Genomic DNA, 22,898 nt, shown 5'->3' on the forward strand with positions numbered 1-22,898 from the left:
GAACTCAACTTGTCTCGCGGGAGGTATTCCGGAAGGTCCTCGGGAAAAACGTCGGGAAAATCGCATACGTCGGGCACATTCTTAATGTCCTGGACTTCGCGTTTCACATCTACAACATGTGCCAAAAACGCGTGACACTCCTTGCGTAGGCATTTCCGAGCTTGGATACTTGAGATGATACGAAGAGTGGTACTGGGTTTGTCGCCCAAGACAATGAAAGTTTCGCCGGTTGGCAGATTAAGGCGAATGGCCTTATCGTAACATAGAATGTCCGCATGATGAGAACTCAGCCAATCCATGCCAACGATGACATCGAAACTCTTAATCGAGACTGGCATAAGGTTGATTGCAAAGGGATTATCGTTTAAAGTTAGGGTGCAGTTTAAGTATATCTCCTTAGTGCCTTCAGTTTTCCCGTTGGCCATTTCTACTATGAATGGTTCACTTAATGATGGTGGTATTGATTTTAGCAGGCCTTTAAAGTCGTGACTCACAAAACTCCTTTCCGCTCCACTATCAAACAAAATGCATGCATACGAGTTATCGAGAAGAAACGTACCCGTAGCAACAGTAGGGTCCGCAATGGATTCATCTTGTCCCATTGCGAAAACTCGGCCCCTTCCGCCGATATTTCGGTTGTTTGCCTTTAGGCAGTCCCTGCGGTAGTGCCCCGTGTCTCCGCACTCAAAGCAGGCACGACTTACCCCAGTATTAGTAGTGGGGACGGATGGTTGGGTTGGCTCTTTGCAATAGCGGGTTGTATTTCCCTTCTTATTACACTTGGTGCATTAAAGATCATGGCAAGGACCGTGGTGGTGTAAGCTGCATCGGTTGCACTTAGGAACTTTCCCATTATATGAGCTTATGGGGGCAGGGTTGGCAGGTACAGTCACAGCGTGGGTCGCTATTACTTGTTGTTTCTTGGGTTTTTCCTGGAGGGTTTGTCCCCTCCTTTTGTTCCAAGGCCTACTCTAGCCTTGAGCCTCCCTAGATGGATTTGCGGTTGTTGAAATGGTACCGTGTTTTACTCCGTGGTCGATGAGTCGCTGAGCCAGGCGTTTAGTGATGTTGTAGGTAACAGGGCTGGAAGCTAGGACATGCCCTTGAATCTGGGGTGACAACCCCCAAATGTACCTTTCAACCTTCTTTGATTCTGTGTTGACCATGGTAGGGCACAGTGCAGCGAGGTCGCTGAACCTAGCTGTGTAGGCGACTAGTTCAGACCCAGTCATTTTTAGATTCCAGAGCTCCTGCTCAGGCTTTTGCACTTCGCCCCTTGGGCAGTATTCTTCCAGTAGTAGAAACTTCAGATCATCCCAACTCATGGCGTTGGCAACAATGAGCGTCACCGAATTCACATGGCTTTTCCACTAAGTGAGGGTTCGATCTATGAAAGTGCAAGCAGCGAACTTGAGTTTGCTTGCTTCCAGGCATGAGCAGATCTCAAAGACCGTTTCAGTCTTCTCGAACCATTGCATTAGTGCAATGACTCCCCCAGTTCCATTATGTGACAACTGTCAAATTTTTGTCAAGTCAAAGTCAACAAGTCAAACCGTTTGACTCAATTTGCCCTTGAGTACTAGAATTTACATTATGAAATTTCTACACAACTCTCTATTCTAATCAGAGATCATAAATCAAAAAGTGCGAACATCTAGATCTCCTTAAGCAAAAACTGTGGTATGTGGCTAGCCAAACCTATAAAACAATGTTACATACTCATCGGGAGTGTGTAAGATCCTTAAACAAGGCTTAACAGTGTTTACAGACCTTGCATTGCGAAGCCGGACACTCACAAATGCCACACTCGAAACCTCTCTCAATCGTTTTCAATCTATCTATCTCTATTTGAAATCTATCTAAGTATGTAAAATCACTCTCAAATATCTCTCTGTATGAGAAATCTCTCCAAGAATGTCAAATCTCTCCCAAATCTCTCTAAGTATGTGAAATCTCTCTCAAATATCTCTTTGTATGAGAAATCTCTCCAAGAATGCCAAATCTCTCCCAAATCTCTCCAAGTACGTGAAATCTCTCCCAAATCTCTCTCCAAAGTTTCCCGTAACTTTTTAGAATCATTCGGGTCATTCTGACCCTTAATCGGGTCAAAAACGGCTTAAAACGGGGTAAAAACGAGAAAAATGGACATTAGGAACCGAAACCTCTTGAGAAGAGAGAGAAGCTTCTTAGGACCCGAAGGTCCTCTTAGGGACCGAGAGCAAGGAGGACCCGAACCCTCCTGAGCCGAAGGTCCTCTCAGGGCCGAACCTCGCCCAGGAGGAACCGAACCCGAGAGCAAGGAACCGAACCCGAACCAGGAGGAACCGAACCTCGCTTAAAATGAAGAACCGAACCCGAAGGTACTGTACACTACTGTTCATTCGGTTCATTTCGGGTCTGACATTCGCCTCTTATATCCGGACCGAACTCTTGCCTTCACCTTCGCCTTCGCCTCTCGCTTCCTCGCCTCCTCTCGCCTCCTCGCCCCTTCGTTTCCCTCTGTTCGTTTCCGACTACAATCCTCAGCATGGACCGAGTCTCGGCCTAGGGACCGAACCTCGGCCTAGGACTGAGAGGTTTCGCTGGGAACTCAATTTCTCTCGGTTTTCGCGTAATTTTGCATTTAAGGCCCGTTTTTAATTATTTTAACGCGGGATTTTCACCCAAAATCATATTTTAACATAATAAACCCTAAATATTCACAATTTTAATCATATTTTCATAAAAATCTTTATTTAAATAATAAACGCAAGTGGGTAAAGTACAAAGAGGTGGAGTGTTGACTTTGCTTTACCTTATGACACAAGCAACCACTCCCACACCCACTCTATGACCAGCCACACCTCTCCACCCTACCTAGGTCACTTCAATGTCCCTTACACTCAATCTCTACTCATTCCCACGTTTTTAGAGCTAGAACAAAACACCCTATCTCCTCATTTCTCTCATTTGCTCTCATTTCACTAAGTATCAAGCACCACTTTTCTCTCAAGCTTATTCTCCACAAATTTCGAGATTCAAGGCTGATTTTCAAGTGTTCTTCCACTATTAGTAAGTATAATTCATCCTCCTTATGATTATTTCACTTCATTCTACTCAAATCATTGATTTCTTACACAAACTCCATATCTATGATGTTAGATTCTCGAAAATCTTCAAGGCATCTCCAAGTGTTCTTGAGTTAAACACTTCCATTCTTCAACAATCATCTACTGAAATCACTCAAGGTGAGTTCATAACCCTACATTTTCATGTTTTCTCAAGTTTTCAGGGGGGGAATACAAGTTAAAACACCAATAACATAACTAAAATTTTCTAACAGCCTTCATCAGAAAATTTCAACTCCATTCATGGACTGTTTTGGGCATCTTAAAATTTTTTTTTTAAAACTGTACAATGTGAAAATATTTCAAGTCCTTAGCTTTAAAATGGCTACTTGCACATGTCCATATGATTTTTCTACAATTTATGGTGATTTTTACAAAACTGCCTATCATTTGAAACAACAATCCGGACCAGTCTGTGATTATGGACTTTTTCACCCAAGTTGGAGGACGTTAAAAATCGTGATAAAAATTATGAGTAAACTAGACACATTTTGTGAACTCTCAGAATTTACGGATCTAGTTTTTGACTTCGTATGGTTTTTCTATGATTTTTCCAAAACAGGGCAGAATGGCTAAAGTTAGCCAACAGCATGTAAATATCATAACACTTTGTATTATGTTGAGCAAAGTGTATAATCATAAGTTCTAATTATTGAATGTGTTTCCTTGTTAGTTTTTCATCATGAACTGCAACTAAGTAATTCATAATAAATATTAATCATTCATTTTAGAACACATATATTAAACTATAAAGGTATAGTTTGACAAATTCATAACACTAATACATTTTCATAAAAGAGTTCATACATATTACATACATTTTAGATAAACTATAATAGGTATAGTTTATGATACATCACTCAACACACTCGTACAAAAAGGGTACATTCATACAAGAAAGATTTATATTCACACACATTTCACGTAAACTTGTTAACCTATAGTTTGATAAATTCATAACACTAATACATTTCCATAAAAGAGTTCATACATATTACATACATTTTAGATAAACTATAATAGGTATAGTTTATGATACATCACTCAACACACTCGTACAAAAAGGGTACATTCATACAAGAAAGATTTATATTCACACACATTTCACGTAAACTTGTTATCCTATACTGTGAGACTCTCTCTCTCTCTCTCTCTCTCTCTCTTCCCGTACGTCCGAGTGCGAGATATATAATTCCTGGTAGTTATAATCAGAATCTCCTTGAGGGAGAACGTGATACTTGTATATAGATCTATATTGGGTTTGACACCCCACACCTTGCTGCTAGCTACAGTTGGACCCGCAGGTCTACGGGTGACAAATGTCATTTTAATTTTTGCGACGCCTGAGAACGTCGTGGCAGGTTCACATAGTCATAGTATGATTATAGCGACTCACATAGGGATATAACAATCCATAAGTTTACGGGATTTTATTTTTAAAACCTAAATGAGTTTTATGTTGATTTAAAATCACTTTTTATCTCTATGAGTACAGATAATTACTGTACACTTTTGGTTTTGGTAGTTACGACTATACGTCATTTGAAACCACATTTATACTTTTAAGTATGGTCAATACTTGTTATTACTCGGTCCTCTAATTTAGGACTACATATATATAATGTATTAATAAACATGAGAACATACAGAAATTTCATTTAGTTCAAACGCGTCCATGTCCATTTAAATACATAACATTTTCTATTAATAAGAAAGGTTACTTATGCATTTTGCTCTTCAGTCATAAGACTACATTACACAGATTTTAAAGAAAATATCGGATTTTCTGGATACATATTCTAACGCTTTTACAAGGAAAACGATTTACTTTTCTAACAAAATCTCTTATGAACTCACCAACCTTTGTGTTGACACTTTTTAAAACTACTTGTATTCTCAGGAATTCAGTGAAAACAGGAAATCAACAACGTTTTGAGGATGGGACGATAAATCGTCAAACAGTTGATTTTGTATCATAATGTAATTAAGGTGAATCATGTAAACATGTGCTTTGATGTAACGTTTTCAATTATATTTGTGTTGGTTGTATTTACTTTGAGCACTATTATACTCATTGTTGTGATACTCTACATGAAGTCATCCACCCCCGGACATTTCCGCCATCCTTGGTTTGGGGGTGTGACAGATTGGTATCAGAGCATTGTTTATAGTGAACTCAGTATATCAAACCACATAAGATATACAAACTATAAATGCATCGGGACTAAGTCTCTGAATTAAAGTTTCAAAACAACCATACTTTTAGAAATAAATAGTTTCTTATTAAAGGTATACATGCATACATACATATTAAGGTCAGCACCACTCTAGAACAAAACAAAAGTAATGATTGTTGAATATCACAGGTAAGCTCGGGGATGTATGGTCAGTCCTGGGAGTGGCATAGCCTGATCAACTATGCTGGTCCGAGGAGTGATTAGCACATGCCCAAGCATAGTTGTGATATGGCAACAAGTCTAAAACTTACCGACACTACCACAATGAGAACATTAGAACAGAACATGAGTTTAGAATACTATAGGAGTATTTTGTAATATCATAACTTAGATGAAAACTAAATAGATCCTTAATAATAGGTCTATAGTCCCTAAGTGGATACTTTAAGGTTATATATAACTTAGAAATTATAGACTTAGAATTTGTGGTCATTACTTTACTTCCTTTTCCTTGTTTGGATGTGGACCTAGAGTGGGATCACTTATTCAAAGGTCTATCGTATCTTGTTATATGTAATTAGTATGCACTATGTCATTATAGGAGTAACTAATAAGGATCACCCCCTATAAGTAAGTGATAATAGAGTTAGACGCATCGTACTTATCTCCTCCACTTCTATTCTCGCAAATACGGCATAGCAAAAATCCTACTTACCGGACGACCCTTACTTTCCTAATCCGAACTCGAGGAATGGTGAATGGTTATGAGAAGAATCATAAGCGGGACCGGAGGAAATCGATCCTCCATGCATAGCAAGGGTTCCGCGAACCGTTTCGACTATAACGAACCTGTGACCCGTTGGGCAATCGTGATCGAGGGTTGAATGTCGACAACAATGACAACAACCACCATGTGGAGACCAACGATGGTGCTATGACCTCAACCACGAGGGACTGACGGACAGAGCCCTCCCGGAAAAGACCCAGCAGATCGCGATCATCGGGGATGAAAATAGGAAGACTACAATCTGAGTTCAGAAAACTGCGCGCTACTATAAACCCCACCATCTCATGTACCGGTGACTCAGAATTATACTACTATTCCCGATACCAACTCTCTTTTTTAGGACCTTATCACCACTCGTGAAGAGGAAAGAGATTAAAAGGGTAGGACACACAGCATTCAAAGAAAGGATGATTGTAGCCAAGCGTTGATTGGCAAAGCTACAAAACTACATCGACCTTGCCTCAGGCATCACAAGGGATGGATCATCGTAAGTAGACTTCATACCGCTCACCAGACCTGGTAAATTAGCTTTATAGGTATGCGCTGGTGCTACTCTATTGTAAGTAAAATCATGACACTACAAATTAAGTGTTCATACTAATCGAGAAATCTATCTACTATCAAAACCCGCCCATGCGCAAATGTGAAGTAGACCTACGTCGAGGTTGAAATTTTCACTGAAACCAGGAATTCTAGAGTCATATTAACAAGATGGGCTTAGGATGTACCAATCAGACTCGAATGTCTATCTAGCCTTAATTATATAACTAAGCATACATCAATAGGTCGTGATAAGGACCTAACTTGGGTCAAGTATAAGGTTTCACTTGGATACAGAGCTACTAAAATACATGAGTTTATTATACAAAGAATCTCGTTATAAATTGTTTTCAGAACACCCTAAACAACCGAGCTTTGATACAAATCGATATGAGATAAACTTAGTTAGAAAACTCGCGACATATAGCCATTCTAAAAACTCATTATTGTCTCACCTTTAAACATTTGTTGAGAAGTTTCTTCTTCATAGACCTATGGAGTGTGAACGTTCCAGCACTAATGCACCGGATCCCATCAAAATTCCTCAGCCAAGTGTGTTCGGACAAACATGATTCTAAGAGGAGTAAAGCTTAACGTCCGTATGAAACCTACTCCTACCTACTGCCATAACTCCATCTCGGGAGCGTTAGCAGAAACACTAAGAATAATACAGTAATGTGCAAAAAAATTTATATGCGTAAATATAGATTGTAAGGATGCACTTAAGACAATCATTTCCACTAACGAAGTCGTTTTTCGTCATGAAACAGAGCTATGTCTTCACCAAGAGGCAACAAACCAACTAGCAAGGCGCCAACACTGCAGATAGACGCTGCTACTTTTCGAGCTGCAGTCACGGCATCCGTGGCAGCCGTCATGGTGCATTTCAATACTAACAACGTCAACAGGGGTGAAAACGGTACTAACAATACAAATTGTGGTAACAATCAGAGACACCAATGGGTACCTACCAACAAAAATATCTCAGGCCACGAACCTACGAACAAGAAGAGAAAGTTTTGGAACATGAAAGAGCGCCACCAATCTCAAGGATATACTAAAAGACAACAACCTAGGGTCGCCCCTACCATTACAACAGCAGTCATGACAAATGCCTCCACACTAGCCTCGAGGTCTGCCACCCAAATACCTGCCAGACCATATGAGGGATCACTCCCAAAGTGCAACAAATGTGGCTTTCATCACCATGGGGCTTGCCAAGAGATGCACTGTAAAAACTGCAACCGGAAAGGGCATACCGTCCATTTCTGTAAGATCCTGACCCAGCACTTCCCTTCAATCAACTGCACCAAGGTAGGCCCAGTATGCTACCTATGCGGTGAAATGGGACACTTCAAGAGAGAATTTCCAACTGAGAAGAATGACGAAGGAACAGGAGGAATGTGATGAACACACCAACAGGAGCAGCAAGGGAACCATGTTAGGGCTTTTGTAATGTTCCCAACGACAAAACGTTTAAGTACTATATGTTTGTAATGAAATTGGTACGCTTACTAAAGTAACCTTCCTTCTAAAAAGTAGCTAAAACGTTCTCTCTCCTACAAATCAAACCAAAGACATTCATGTGTGACCTTAGGAGCATCACCTGTAAGTTGTGATGACCTTGTCCATGTATCGGGGTTAATTTAAAATCAAAATACTAAAGTCTTGAAACAGATAATTTCATCCTGACTCCGATTCCATGTCTAGTATTAGGGGTTGAGTGGGGTCACCCACTCGACAATTTCACGATGTCAATTTACATACGACGATCATATACCGCTCGATCGTAAGGAGACCTGTCAGGAATCATGATATCAAATATCATTACTGGCTATCGAAAACACACCCACTACCAGTGCTAGACACTGTGGTATGAATCATCTACAATAATCATAACATCAAACAAAACAGAACACACATAAAAGAAATACAGGACACTCTATCACTCTAGTGATCTCTTCCTTCGAATGCAACTTATCTCATGTTATCTAAAAAGATAGTGTTGTCGTTATCCAATTTTGATTGATATTTCCCTCGTCTTCCCGATTAAACGACTACAAAAGGGCCTTTCGCCTAACTCCTGAATATCGAAACTATCGTCTCTCATACACATATAGCACGGACCTTTGGGTCATCTATCGCTGTGGAACTCCAAAACATGCACCAGAGGAGTGTTATACTTCCCGAAGCCTTATCACAAGTATTTACAGGAGACCTTCGGGAATGTCACGCATGTATCAAACAAGATTCAAGCATAGAAGCTTGGGACAGATATGGTACGAGTCCTGCCATGAGCTTCAGGCTAAGGTTGCCCAGAAGGACGAGTAAATGTCCTACCATTCAAAAAGTCCTAGTCGCGTAAACCAAACTCGCATACTTCCTACCGAGCTACAAGAGCTGTCAGGGCAAACCTGTCGAACTACTCAACAATGAAATTGAAGAACCAAGCTTCTCACCCTGAAAAGCTCTGGTCTTATTCTTCAAATTAGAAAGACAAATTGCTCATAATTTCATCGATTTCAGAGGCCCCGACAACATCTCCAATAGAAACCTTTACTATCTGCCTCGCATAGACGAATAGGCCGACCAACTGCAGGGAACGAGGTACCCCTCAGGAATTGAACCTGAGATCTGAATATCACCAGTCATGAGTATTGAAGAATGATGTCCGAGAACAATCCTCCAATTTCGATGCGGACGCTGAAAGTTCGTAGTGATACCCTCGGATAGGATCAAACCCACTCGTAGGATTCATGAACGTAATAAATTGGATATGCCATTCTTTCTAAGATCAGTTGATCATCGTCATTACAAATGACTTACTTATCTACCCTCGTAGTAAGAAGGATACCAAGGAGAGCAGCTACAACAAACCACAGAAGCAATATGATTAGAGAAGTATTACCCGAAGTTCTCTAGATACGAGTTTTGGAATTGAGGAGTCCAATTCTCAAGACACATCATTATCAAGGTGGAAATTCATAAGGACCCTTTCAATTGATCAAAACCATTGAGAAATAGTTAGCACTGAAGGCGTTAGCAGGAATAAGCCAAAATACTGGGTCTCGCTGACATACCGACTTAGTTCCTTTGGAACTCCTCGAAAAATACGGACCCCCTCCCAACTTTGACCCTAAAGGGAGCAAGCCTTGACAGGAAGAGAAGCAAGAGGAAGAAACCTTTAGAACGCCGGTATAACCAACCAAATTCCTCTAGAGACACTCACTCTGGGAAGGCTTAGTACGCTTCGGAAAGCATGGAAAGCCAATACCCCAAATAATTGTGTCTTTCGAGATTCTTGTCAGAATCAGCCCTGTAACTCGCTACTTCAATCTACCCCCGCAAGCTTGGTAAAGTACAACCTACCCAACACGTCCCAAAATTTTTAGGAAGTATCTATCCGACGAGACTCTAGAAATTCCCCTCAACGAGATCGAGTTCCACAAGAGCCTCACCTTCTTGGAAGAACCATGGTGACCATGGACCAAGGTCAAGCGGATGAAACAACGGCACTTCCCATTAGTGAAAGTTCGCTGGAATACTAACCAAGGACCTAGAGTCACATGGGAGCGCGTGAGTCAGTCGATTAGGAATCATCCTCACTTCTTGGCTCGATTGTTCATGCGTACTCTTTGCCTAAATTCAAAATTTCGGGACGAAATTCCCTCTAACGGGGGGATGATGTGACAACTGTCAAATTTTGGTCAAGTCAAAGTCAACAACTCAAACCGTTTGACTCAATTTGCCCTTGAGTACTAGAATTTACATTATGAAATTTCTACACAACTCTCTATTCTAATGAGAGATCATAACTCAAAAAGTGCGAACATCTAGATCTCCTTAAGCAAAAACTGTGGTATGTGGTTAGCCAAACCGATAAAACAATGTTACATACTCATCGGGAGTGTGTAAGATCCTTAAACAAGGCTTAACAGTGTTTACGGACCTTGCATTGCGAAGCCGGACACTCACAAATGCCACACTCGAAACCTCTATCAATCGTTTTCAATCTATCTATCTCTATTTGAAATCTCTCTAAGTATGTGAAATCTCTCTCAAATATCTCTCTGTATGAGAAATCTCTCCAAGAATGTCAAATCTCTCCCAAATCTCTCTAAGTATGTGAAATCTCTCTCAAATATCTCTTTGTATGAGAAATCTCTCCAAGAATGCCAAATCTCTCCCAAATCTCTCCAAGTACGTGAAATCTCTCACAAATCTCTCTCCAAAGTTTCCCGTAACTTTTTAGAATCATTCGGGTCATTCCGACCCTTAACCGGGTCAAAAACGGCGTAAAACGGGGTAAAAACGAGAAAAATGGACATTAGGAACCGAAACCTCTCGAGAAGAGAGAGAAGCTTCTTAGGACCCGAAGGTCCTCTTAGGGACCGAGAGCAACGAGGACCCGAACCCTCCTGAGTCGAAGGTCCTCTCAAGGCCGAACCTCGCCCAGGAGGAACCGAACCCGAGAGCAAGGAACCGAACCCGAACCAGGGGGAACCGAACCTCGCTTAAAATGAAGAACCGAACCCGAAGGTACTGTACACTACTGTTCATTCGGTTCATTTCGGGTCTGACACGCCTCTTATATCCGGACCGAACTCTCGCCTTCGCCTCTCGCTTCCTCGCCTCCTCTCGCCTCCTCGCCCCTTCGTTTCCCTCTGTTCGTTTCCGGCTACAATCCTCAGCATGGACCGAGTCTCGGCCTAGGGACCGAACGTCGGCCTAGGACCGAGAGGTCTCGCTAGGAACTCAATTTCTCCCGGTTTTCACATAATTTTGCGTTTAAGGCCCTTTTTTAATTATTTTAACGCGGGATTTTCACCAAAAATCATATTTTAACATAATAAACCCTAAATATTTACAATTTAATCATATTTTCATAAAAATCTTTATTTAAATAATAAAAGCAAGTGGGTAAAGTACAAAGAGGTGGAGTGTTGACTTTGCTTTACCTTATGACACAAGCAACCACTCCCACACCCACTCTATGACCAGCCACACCTCTCCACCCTACCTAGGTCACTTCAATGTCCCTTACAGTCAATCTCTACTCATTCCTACGTTTTTAGAGCTGGAACAAAACACCCTCTCTCCTTATTTCTCTCATTTGCTCTCATTTCACTAAGTATCAAGCACCACTTTTCTCTCAAGCTTATTCTCCACAAATTTCGAGATTCAAGGCTGATTTTCAAGTGTTCTTCCACTCTTAGTAAGTATAATTCATCCTCCTTATGATTATTTCACTTCATTCTACTCAAATCATTGATTTCTTACACAAACTCCATATCTATGATGTTAGATTCTCGAAAATCTTCAAGGCATCTCCAAGTGTTCTTGAGTTAAACACTTCCATTCTTCAACAATCATCTACTGAAATCACTCAAGGTGAGTTCATACCCCTACATTTTCATGTTTTCTCAAGTTTTCAGGGGGGGGGGGGAATACAAGTTAAAACACCAAGAACATAACTAAAATTTTCTAACAGCCTTCATCAGAAAATTTCAACTCCATTCATGGAATGTTTTGGGCATCTTAAACATTTTTTATTTTAAAACTGTACAAGGTGCAAATAGTTCAAGTTCTTAGCTTTAAAATGGCTACTTGCACATCTCCATATGATTTTTCTACAATTTATGGTGATTTTTACAAAACTGCCTATCATTTGAAACAACAATCCGGACCAGTCTGTGATTATGGACTTTTTCACCCAAGTTGGAGGTCGTTAAAAATCGTGATAAAAATTATGAGTAAACTAGACACATTTTGTGAACTCTCAGAATTTACGGATCTAGTTTTCAACTTCGTATGGTTTTTCTATGATTTTTCCAAACAGGGCAGAATGGCTAAAGTTAGCCAACAGCGTGTAAATATCATAACACTTTGTATTATGTTGAGCAAAGTGTATAATCATAAGTTCTAATTATTGAATGTGTTTCCTTGTTAGTTTGTCATCATGAACTGAAACTAAGTAATTCATAATAAATATTAATCATTCATTTTAGAACACGTATATTAAACTATAAAGGTATAATTTGACAAATTCATAACATTGATACATTTTCATAAAAGAGTTCATACATATTACATACATTTTAGATAAACTATAATAGGTATAGTTTATGATACATCACTCAACACGCTCGTACAAAAAGGGTACATTCATACAAGAAAGATTTATATTCACACACATTTCACGTAAACTTGTTAACCTATAGTTTGATAAATTCATAGCACTAATACATTTCCATAAAAGAGTTCTTACATATTACATACATTTTAGATAAACTATAATAGGTATAGTTTATGATACATCACTCAACACACTCGTACAAAAAGGGTACATTCATACAAGAAAGATTTATGTTCACACACATTTCTCGTAAACTTGTTATCCTATATTGTGAGACTCTCTCTCTCTCTCTCTCTCTCTCTCTCTCCCCGTACGTCCGAGTGCGAGATATAATTCCTGGTAGTTATAATCAGAATCTCCTTGAGGGAGAACGTGATACTTGTATATAGATCTATATTGGGTTTGACACCCCACACCTTGCTGCTAGCTACAGTTGGACCTGCAGGTCTACGGGTGACAAATGTCATTTTAATTTTCGCGACGCCTGAGAACGTCGTGGCAGGTTCACATAGTCATAGTATGATTATAGCGACTCACATAGGGATATAAGAATCCATAAGTTTACGGGATTTTATTTTTAAAACCTAAATGAGTTTTATGTTGATTTAAAATCACTTTTTATCTCTATGAGTACAGATAATTACTGTACACTTTTGGTTTTGGTAGCTACGACTACACATCATTTGAAACCACATTTATACTTTTAAGTATGGTCAATACTTGTTATTACTCGGTCCTCTAATTTAGGACTACATATATATAATGTATTAATAAACATGAGAACATACAGAAATTTCATTTAGTTCAAACGCGTCCATGTCCATTTAAATACATAACATTTTCTATTAATAAGAAAGGTTACCTATGGATTTTGGTATTCAGTCATAAGACTACATTACACAGATTCTAAAGAAAATATCGGATTTTCTGGATACATATTCTAACGCTTTTACAAGGAAAACGATTTACTTTTCTAACGAAATCTCTTATGAACTCACCAACCTTTGTGTTGACACTTTTCAAAACTACTTGTATTCTCAGGAATTCAGTGAAAACAGGAAATCAACAATGTTTTGAGGATGGGACGATAAATCATCAAACAGTTCATTTTGTATCATAATGTAATTGAGGTGAATCATGTAAACATGTGCTTTGATGTAACGTTTTCAATTATATTTGTGTTGGTTGTATTTACTTTGAGCACTATTATACTCATTGTTGTGATACTCTACATGAAGTCATCCACCCCCGGACGTTTCCGCCATCCTTGGTTTGGGGGTGTGACACATTAAAAGTTTTTGGCTTAGCATTAGAGAACTCCTTGTAAGTACATTCTCTTACTTGGCCATGACCAGTGCCATGGTTTGGATGATTTGTGCTGCTTCCTGCCCCTCCATTTCCGTGGGAGTTTATTTGCGAGAAGGCTGCAGTTACTGCTGCAGTGATAGCAGTCTCAACCATGGCTGGATCATACGTTGGTGGTGGAGGTGGTGGTGGTGCCGTGCCCAGCCTGGGCCTTAGGTTTGGACGAGGAGGCATCGCGCTGCCAAAAGAAAATGAAAGATTTATAAGTTTTGGTAGTTCAGAGTTGAATGATATTGAGTTAACTTCTAATAATTCTAAGAAATTAGCTTTGACCGACACAACGTTTTGAGCTTGAAAGTAAAGTTTGAATAGATGTACATATGAATTGAACAAATTGCCCATGATTAACAACAAGAAAAGGGATATACCCTTATATATATTAAACATATAGTTGTATTACAGTGGAGTCTAGTCAAAAGTTCTTGGCCTTTCTAAAGGCCTCCGATTACAAAACAATTTAAAGAAAATAATACTTTTATCCAAAGTCCTAATTTATAATAAAATTCGAGAGTCGGGCAAGCACTACTTGAGGCGCGCTTTGCGTTTAGAGCTCGACTCCGTGTCGGACTGCTTCGACTCCATGAGGCGCCTATCAAACGCGGCTTGTTGTTCCCTCAATTCTACGAAGGCCACATTTGCTTGTGCTTGAAATGCTTCAGCACGAATGTGGGTGTCGATCTACAACATCTCTAGGTGGTTGATATCGGCCGTGTGGATTTGTACTTCCACATTAACCTCTTGGATTCGGTTGGCTTGCACTCCGGATTGATAGCACTGGTTGGCGAGTTTGCCAACCATGACCGGAAGTGCTCAGGCGGCTGATCCCCCACCTCTAACATCATAGAAGTCTCGGCACATGCCGTAGGGAGGGCGTAAGCTTTGTTGTTGGCTCCAATGATGGAGGTGACTTCCCCACACAGGAGTGGGTCCTCGGAAGTTCCTCACGTGGATGGGAGGTTGTGGGATTGGTGGATTGATAATTTCTGGCTCCGAATCCGTGCTAGAGTCATCCCCTCCTTCCAACTCTATAGGCTCTTCGTCTTCTTCAGGATCTTCTTCGATCCATCCTCCATTACCTTGGTTGGGGTAGTATGGGTCATTGGGGTGATGGAATCCCGCCATTTAGACTGTACGAGAATAGGGTTAAAAATTTACTATAAGCTAGAGCACATGAAACATACCCTTAAGTTTAATGGTTGACGGCAACACAACAACTCCCTTAGTATTATGTAATGATGTGCTTTTGGTAAGTTTTAAAATCGTTGTCCACTGCAGACACTCCTTGGCATACGTTAGTCGGCTCTTGGACAAATATAGTTGATCAGGCTATATTCTTCCCCGTTCCAATCACATGTCCCAAGGCGTACCTGTACTGCACAACTTATTTATAATACTTCTAAAGTTATTTACTATGAAACTGTTATTAGTATAAAATGAGTGCATGCTTACCTTAACACTAAATAAATTTAATTTCAAAAGTATGACTTTTCTCAGAGTGTTTTTTGCCAGTTGAGTTTATAGTTGTATACCAAAAAGAAATGGTTTTGATATACTTAATTCCCTATAAACAAAGCTTTGATACCAATCTATCACACCCCCAAACCAGAACGGCGGAAACGTTCGGGGGCGGAGGACGTCATATTCAGTATCATAACAGTTCATAGAAAGGAAAGTACACACCACCATATATTAAAGTTTCCAAGATGTTTACATAATTGTATTCATTACATGTTCAAAAGATAAATACATAAACATCATTCAAAAGAAGTAATTAACGCCAGCGTGTTAATCCCAAAAGTTGATTCCCAAACCTGCTTAGTGGTTCCCTGAGAATACAAGTTAATTCAAAGAAAAAGTCTCAACAATTAAGTTGGTGAGTGCATAAGTAGTTTAGAAAAAACTGGATGCCATTCCAAAATGGGTGTATGTTTTCTAGAAAACTCAGTATTTCAAGTGTGAAGAGTTATGACTTGTTGTGTTGAAAATGAATGTATTAGATCCAGAAAATCCCATATTTTCCCTAATGGTTGAGATATGATTTGTTGTGTCTTCCAAGAAAAGCCTTATTTTCTTATTAAAGGTATGAAATGCATATGAATGTTCGTGTCATAAGTTGTAAATAACTGCACCAGGAAAATCCCTTATCTTCCTATTAGTTGTTTGGTTTGTATACAGGAAAAACCCTTATTTTCCTAACATGATTGGCAGTCTCTAAGACCGAAAATCGCAAGAAAACGACGTTCTTAAAAGTTGTGTCATAGTTTTATATAACAAAGCTATACGAAGATCGCGTTTGTTAGATGAAGAACAGTGTTAATAGCCACTCGTTCATAAAAGCATAATACCATAATAATTGTATATCCGATGAGTTTTATAACCATACTAAACATAATATGCTTGTAGCGACGTTCTTCAGGCGTCTTAGCGTTATGAAAAACTGTCACCCCAAAAGAGGGACTGTAGCTAACAGTCAGGGCGCGGGATCATGACTTCCCGTATAGATCTATACACATTTGACACGTTCTCCGAACGGGAGACTCTGGTTATAGACAGGACTTGCAGCATAACTTTCTAATAAATAGAAGTAATGTTTGAAGATATTCACGTCCCATGGATTCTCAACTAAGCCTGTATTAAAGTGATAATTTTTGTATGCAAAGTTTATCCTTTTTCACATTGTTTTACAAAGCGTAAATCATAAGTTTTTTTTGAATGTATAAAACGACTTAACAATGAAAGGTACTTTGAAATCATTATATACTTTGCATAAGTCTAATGCACACAAAGTATGACAAGAGTTTTCCATAATAATAATGAGTTCCAAGTGATTTATTCGGTAAAACGAGCGAAGCGAAACTTCATAAAATACACGATAATAATCGTATGTTTACTTGTATTCCCCCCCTAAAAGAGTATAAAAGCATTTAAAATGTATTTAAAGTGTGTTTGAAAGGGTTATGAACTCACTTGAAAGTTTGAAGATAACAAGATGGAAAACCGGGAAGAGTTTCATCTCGGGAAATGGATTTTCCTCGGGATTCTCGGGATTTCTCAGGAGTAAAATCGACCTTCGGGACTTGCACAAAATGACCAGGGCTTCGGGGTAGTGCGAGCACAGAAAACGAGGTAAAACGCAAGAAAAAGGAGAGTGAAAGAGCAATTTTTCCGGAATCCCTCGCACCCCTTTTATAGGGGGCTGACCGCATCCTCAGCTGCAACGCTTCGGACGGGATGGGGGGGGGGGGGTAGGCTCGCATAGGGGTGATGTGGATGATCCGAGGCCGTGGCCTCGAGTACGCGGGGCGTACGAGGGTACGCGGCGCGTACTTCGGCCCTAGGTGCTGACTCCTTCGGATAATACCAATTTTTTAATAAAAAATATATATAAATTATTTATCAAACTTCAAAAATTCATATCTCCACGCGAAGGTGAGACTAAGATCTACAACTTTCGTTTAGATTCCGTCGGTAAATTCTGAAATTGTTTTTATTATTTATTTATTAAAATGACGTGATTAAGGAATTTCTTTAAAAATTCATAACTTTCTCATACGATGTCCGATTTGAGCGTTCTTTTTATGCACGTTTGTAGTTTAACGATATCTATGACTTTCATTTAGACACCTAAGGTCAGTAAGTGTTTTCTTGAAACTTTGCGTTTTTACGTAACTTCGTGTTGCCGGTTTTTGTCGGAAAACTTAGAATGGTCATAACTTCTTCGTTATAACTCGGATTTTTGTGTTATTTATGTGTCTGGAAACCTTAAGACGATACCTACCACATAGCGTACTCCAAATAGAGTTTTTGAATACTTCGTTTTTCGATGATATTCTAATTCCTTTCTCAAAAAGGTTACAGGACTCGACTTTTACTGACTTGAAATGACGGGCTGTTACAGTAGATGTTTAGTGTATGCATCACGATTGTGCATAATAAAGACCTTATAGCCTGAGAATGTTGATTCATCCTTTAGGAAGGATTGAATATTCGAAAGTCTATTGGGTCCAGCATTATGTGCAACTAGCGTGCATTAGCACTGGAGGGGATGATGGAAGTCTCATGAATGTGAGAGTCGTGTTAAGTGGCGAGTCTAGATGCGAGGTATTTGGTATTCCCCTAGAATGAGGGTTGAGCGCATTTCCTATGTTGACGATATTGTTAGGGCGTTGTGGTGATACTTGAGACAAATATGGGTAGGTGTGGAAGGTAGTATGGGCCCGTACTACTGAAAGCATAGGACCCATACGAGTAGCAAGGAAGTCACAACCCCTAGGGTTTTTGGGTTTTGATCTCCCGACATTATGTTATTTATTTGATGACTTTGGGATCCGGATCAGGATCAGGATCGGGGTCGGGAGACGGAGGGTTGGAGGTGCCGGTAGCACCCGAGCCTGTGGTTTAGATAGGGAAAGAGGAGTTGGATGCCAGGATCCGGGAGATCATGCACGACGAGATTGCTGCTGCGTTCCAAGCACAGCTTCCAGAGATGTTTGGGTTGATTAACACCACGATGGTTGAGTATTTTGATGAGCGATATGCAGCTTTAGCAAAGACAGCTGTTGCTGCAACCACTTCAGTTGTAGCAGCGGTAAGGGTTGGAGGAGGAGCCGGTAGGGCTTTATAGTATCGGGACATCGATAATACGAAGCCCCCGATGTTTGATGGTACACAAGATGCGATTAGGTCTATGAGGTGGTTATCCGATGTGGAGGGTTGTTTCTTCACGTGCTCATGTCCTGCTGAGCAAAAGGTTAGGTGTGCCCTGAACCAGCTGAGGCTTGGGGGCAAAGGACTGGTGGAGGCTGACGACTGGGTCGTCTATTGATGATCTGTGTGCTCTTGTTACTTGGGAGCAGTTCGGAGATATGGTCTGCACCCGCTACGTTCCACGCGTTGAGCGGGAGCGGCTTGCACATGGGTTTCTGACCATGAGACAGGATGGGGAGTCTCAGATGACTCGTTATCTGAGTATACTCAATACTGATATTTGACAGTTCGTGTCTACACAGCGATGTGATACCCTCCTGGACCTTCAGGAAGCCGCGAGGCGGCGTGAGTTAGAGATAGAGCTGCAGCTGAAGGAGAAGCGTCAGGCATCGACACAGTCTCAGCCAACAACTAAGCGGTCTAAGACCGCTGTTACACAGTATGGGGGTCAGCAGAGCTGCACTTGTGGAAAGTGTAGAAGGGTTCATTAGGGAGTTTGTACAGCAGGAGGTAGGTGCCACAAATGCGGCAAGGAGGGGCACTATGCCAGGGACTTCCGTCAGTCCGCCCATCCCATAGACATGATGATTTGTTACCATTGTCATCAGGTTGGTCATGTGAATACCAACTGTCCGCAGCTCGCCACCAAGTCAGCGTAGGGTTCCGCATCAGTTGCTGCGAGGATTGGAGAAGGGAGGCCAGTCAAGGTGGAGCCTACAAAGGCTTAGGGTCGCGCCTTCTAGGTCACGACTGAGGAGACCAAGTCAGCACCATATGTGGTTGCTGGTACGTTTGTATTCTTTGTCTCAGTTATTGTATTGTGCTATGCTTATTGATTGTACATGTGATTAGGTAGGTTTTTAGTAAATTCCTTACCCACTTTGGTATTATTTGACTCAGGGGCGAGTCAGTCGTTTGTATCTAATTCCTTCTCTAAAGGGTTCAGTATGGAAATAGATGATTTTGAGTATCCGTTGCAAGTTTCGATCGCCAACGAGCTGTTGGGTTTTGAGGCATCTAACACTCCTAAGTGTACATGCAACCCTAAATACCTTGGATCTATGTTTTCTATATTATACATGCAAATATCAACTTTCCAAGGTATTGTACTATTCTAGCATACAAAACTTTGGATAACACAAGTTAGAATAACATACCTTTTGTTGGTGCTTGTCTTCATGAAGCTTGAGTGCCTAGTGCCCCAAGTGTGACACCTCAAATGGTTCACACAACACCATAAGCACTTGGAATAACTTAGAGAGAAACTTGAACACTCCATGAAATCGTTTAGCCCTCACACACACACACATAGTGTCCGATTTCTTGAGCCATGGGATTCTTTTATATGGTGGCTATTAGGGTTACACCGTGTAACTCGTGACTTTACCGATTCCTTATGCTCCATGGATTTTAACCTCCATGGAGCATCCATGGGTCACCCCATGGACTTTGTCCAACATAAGGAATCTTGGATCACAAGCCCACATATATAACAATGAATGATTTACACAATCAACCCATATATTTAATTAGTCTCCTTTTGATCACTTAATTAATTCCAAATTAATTCTTGATCAATATTAATTATATAACCTTATTAATATATTAGAACTTATAATATATTAATAAACCTTAAGTGTTATTTCTCTCATTTTAGTCTATCCAAGTGCATGATGCCATGCAACCCAAATGGACCATGTCGGGTCGGGTCAAGTTTTACCAATGATAGTTATGGACATAGACATTAATCGAACATTCTCCCACTTGGATAAGTCTAAAACTATTATTGCAAGTATGACTTCAAAACCCGACTAGCAATCGTAGCTCTCAAAAGCTTCTGTCAAACTCTAACCTTGTAGATGAACTCTGACCTTTGTCAATGACTTGTCCATTAGATAAGGGATCATATATTCCTCCATTCTAGATATAATATGGAATGAGACATGGATTATAGTCATTCTCTCTGTCCATTTGTTGTTTCCCGATTTTTTATTTATGACGACTGACTAATTGAACAAATAAAATCAGTCCTGGCCCGGCCGAGCACTTCCATTTGTCATCATCAAATCATCGAGGGGCCCACAGATATCGCTTTTATCCTGAGGGTAAAAGGAATGGATAAACTTCGAATCATATGCTTGTACTAACTATTTGTTGAATAATACACAAAGGCACGTTTTATAACATTGAGTTACCAATGCGTTTACGTGAAATCAATGTATAACCAACTCATAGTCAACAACTCATATCTCTAGGTTTGTAGAATATAAGATATTATCGTCTCATGATTCAGTCGTGATAAAATCCATGAAGTGAATCCAAATGAGCGTGGGTTGAATCCAATACTCAGCCCTTATGGGTACTCATGAATGTTGTAGCAACTATTGCATTGTCTAAAGCACTTTAGACAAATCATACAAGCCAAATTCACGACAGTCTTCATTCATATCTACTTCCAACATATGACCAACTGTGGATGGTTTGAATAACTTGGTCATTCGGGAGAATAACCTAGTTATTCTGGAAGTCAAAACATGCAAACTGAAACACAAAATAATACTAGTCCTATATGGCCTCAACACTTTGAGCGTAAATGAAACACCTTTTATCTAAGCACCATATTGATCACTCATTATTCATGTTTCGATTAATCAACTTAATACTTGAATTGAAACAGTAGTGATGCCATGGTCCAAGCATGCATACTATGTTTCTTTAAACAATAGATATGCCATACTCCAAGTATGCACACTATGTTTACATATGGTCATCTCCTTGTGAAATGTATATCAATTGAACATGACTTCTATGATTCTCATTTCACAATCCCAATCCTTATTGTAAATGTAAGAATACCAAGTTCTTGTCATTTACCGTAATCTATGCAATGATCCTCTTGTAATGATATTCACACAAGTCACAAAGACTTGGCGACAAACACTACCAAGTATTCCAATGGAAAGCAATTCCATGGAGATGAAGTCTCTAATTCAAAGTACATTCCGTTGAACATCCTTCTTTGCATAGATTCAAAGAATAACTTCCACCTATGGAAACAATTCCATATTCCAATCTTGACCATCACTTTGAACAAGAGTTTCCTCTCTCCAAAATATGTCAATAAGATCCTTACTCTATACTTCCAATTGTCCATGAGTAACCAAACTTTGGAAAACCCCAAATTGTTCTCGACAATTACTTAATCATCTTAGCCATATCTAGTTCTAATCCTTTTTCCCTTCTTAACACCCTAAGCATTAGGAAAATTCAGAATGGATGAATATTATAACACATGCAATCGATCCTATATCCGAAGCATATGGGATATGATTCATGCTATAATATTTTTATTTGCCATGTTCTCATCATTCGAACTATGAAGAGGGATGTCGTAATCATAATCGAATTTTGAGAAAGCAACATATATTGAAATTCCTTATGTTAAACCATTTCAACATAACATTCATATATATTCTTGACTAAAGTTGATTAAAAGCTCAATCTAAGCTTGTAGAATTGAAATGAAGTATAAATTTCTCTCCCTTAATTATAGTATAACAACTTTTTCAAAGCGAGTTGAAACTTTTTGTTTTCTATAATTAACATTGGTAACTTTCAACAGAATCATCATGCTCCCACTAGCATAATGATTATTCTCTAACTAGCATAACACTTTTATGCTCCCACTAGCTTTGACATGTACCTAGAAATCAGTCAGATTTCTGATACTAGATTGCCTTGATAAGACTTTATCAAATCATACACCTGGAGTCTAAACCTTTCCTTAGATAGCTCACATGTGAGTCTAAACCTTTGCCATTCTCATTAGTTAGTGTGCCGGTTAACCATGCACACTCCACTAATGACATGAGAATGCAAAGTTCACACTTGCTATCCACTTAAATCTACTTAGTGAAAGAGTTTCCTCACTATCATTTTCATGAATCGGAGAGAAACATTATGACACTTAGATTTAATGGTGTATGTGTTCTTATCCATGTGAATTGTCAAAACCATAGTCACAAGACAAGGATAATGACAAATCCAAACTCATATGGACTGAACTCAATCTAATTTCT

This window comes from Lactuca saligna, chromosome 4, assembly GCF_052625555.1.
Source record: "Lactuca saligna cultivar CGN05327 chromosome 4, ASM5262555v1, whole genome shotgun sequence".
In the NCBI taxonomy this organism is placed as follows: domain Eukaryota; kingdom Viridiplantae; phylum Streptophyta; class Magnoliopsida; order Asterales; family Asteraceae; genus Lactuca; species Lactuca saligna.